The sequence below is a fragment of the Pseudophryne corroboree genome, unplaced genomic scaffold (assembly GCF_028390025.1).
Source record: "Pseudophryne corroboree isolate aPseCor3 unplaced genomic scaffold, aPseCor3.hap2 scaffold_454, whole genome shotgun sequence".
NCBI classification, from domain to species: domain Eukaryota; kingdom Metazoa; phylum Chordata; class Amphibia; order Anura; family Myobatrachidae; genus Pseudophryne; species Pseudophryne corroboree.
Genome location: NW_026970075.1, coordinates 488,518 through 490,814, shown reverse-complemented (window position 1 = coordinate 490,814; position 2,297 = coordinate 488,518). Strand labels below are relative to the sequence as shown.

At 34.5% G+C, this 2,297-nt stretch overlaps 1 non-coding gene across 1 annotated transcript; it reads right to left on the bottom strand.

Annotated features, from left to right (window-relative positions):
- Positions 1-580: 580 nt before the first annotated feature.
- Positions 581-654, bottom strand: TRNAI-AAU (transfer RNA isoleucine (anticodon AAU)). Its single transcript has one exon. It is a non-coding gene; the product is annotated as a tRNA-Ile (tRNA).
- Positions 655-2,297: the final 1,643 nt, after the last annotated feature.

The following is a 2,297-nucleotide window of genomic DNA, read 5'->3' as shown; positions in this document are numbered from 1 at the left end:
CTTGAATTTCAATGATGCATTGGGTCAACAAATTTGTGAGAAACATCTTCACCCTTAAATAAAGATTTTCTTAATTCCTTACCTGTGTGCTAATTAGATATCACCTTGTTTTCACATTAAACAGACTTCCACATGAGAAAGCAGCAAGGAAGCAGTGGCGTTAATGTTTCCTGGTGTCAACTTGTATTATTTCAGTAGACATTGAAATGAGGATGCATCTTGCTGCCTTTCCAATGAAGCAAGTTTAATTTAGTAATAGGTGAAAAACCATCCTTACAAAGGTGTTAATCAGAGACTTGGCTTTGTGGACACTTTCAGAGAACAAATTTGTTAGCATAAAAATAAAGCCAGAAAATGAAGAGCTGTTTAATCACTCGATTGGATTTTTCTGCCAGCATATTTTTTTTCTCTGCAACCCACTGCTAAATTGTGCTTCCTAGCTGTTTTTTTATAAAATCACTGAATCAAATCTAACTCTGATTACATCAGAGAAGGCCATGTACCCTACACCATAAGAGGGTGTTTGAAATTTTGACTTGTCTACTTAAATATCACCAAAATCTGATCACAAGTTTAATTACGTCCCTGGGTGGGATTGAACCACCAACCTTTTGGTTATTAGCCGAACACTCTAACCGATTGCGCCACAGAGACACTTTGCAAAAAGTGCATACTGACAAAGGCTAATAAGCATACATCTAGAACGTTTCCTAGAAAAACATTAAAAAATCAATAATCTGGAGAGTTTTTGTAAGATGTTTCTTCCATCAACCAACGAATAAACACATTGGTACTTTCCCATGATGAGTGAGTGCTTCAGGATCTCTTGCACTTACATGTGCAGCAGAGTACTGCAATGGAAGCATGCTGGACCCATAACCCAGAGGCAGGCAGATTGAAACTATCCTTTGCTATATGCATTTTTTTTGTTAATTTAAGTAATCAAAACTGGGATTGATATTTTTGCTCTTTTATTTTTACTTAAAGTACAATAACTTTTACCATTTTAATTTGTTTTAATAGTATATTGACAGTATAGTTTTCTTTCAAAAATCCACTTAATTTTCTTTACCCTATTATTAAAATGGTAATTGACAAAAAAAACTACATTGTCACCAGAAGAGCAATACAAAATGTACAAGTGATATATTAAAATCATCTTTCCAGCTTGAATTTCAATGATGCATTGGGGCAACAATTTTGTGAGAAACATCTTCACCCTTAAATAAAGATTTTCGTAATTCCTTACCTGTGTGCTAATTAGATATCACCTTGTTTTCACATTAAACAGACTTCCACATGAGAAAGCAGCAAGGATGCAGTGGCGTTAATGTTTCCTGGTGTCAACCTGTATTATTTCAGTAGACATTGAAATGAGGATGCATCTTGCTGCCTTTCCAATGAAGCAAGTTTAATTTAGTAATAGGTGAAAAACCATCCCTACAAAGGTGTTAATCAGAGACTTGGCTTTGTGGACACTTTTCAGAGAACAAATTTGTTAGCATAAAAATAAAGCAAGAAAATTAAGAGCTGTTAAATCACGCAATTTGATTTTTTTGCCAGCATATTTCTTTTTCTCTGCAACCCACTGCTAAATTGTGCTTCCTAGATGTTTTTATAAAATCACTGAATCAAATCTAACTCTGATTACATCAGAGAAGGCCAGGTACCCTACACCATAACAGGGAGTATGAAATTTGACTTGTCTACTTAAAGATCACCAAAATCTGATAACAAGGTCAATTACATCCCTGGGTGGGATTGAACCACCAACCTTTTGGTTAATAGCTGTACACACTAACTGATTGCGCCACAGAGACACTTTGCAAAAGTACATACTGACAAAGGCTAATAAGCATTCATCTAAAACGTTTCCTAGAAAAACTTAAAAAAGTCAATAATCTGGAGAGTTTTTGTAAGATGTTTCTTCTATCAACCAACGAAGAAACACATTGGTACTTTCCCATGATGAGTGAGTGCTTCAGGATCTCTTGCACTTACATGTGCAGCAGAGTACAGCAATGGAAGCATGCTGGGCCATAACCCAGAGGTAGGCAGATTGAAACTATCCTCTGCTATATGCATTTTTTTGTTTGTTAATTAAAGTAATCCAAAACTGGGATTGATATTTTGGCTCTTTTATTTTTACTTAAAGTACAATAACTTTTACCATTTTAATTTGTTTTAATAGTATATTGACAGTATTGTTTTCTTTCAAAAATCCACTTAATTTTCTTTACCCTATTATTAAAATGGTAATTGACAAAAACAAACTACATTGTCACCAGAAGAGCAAT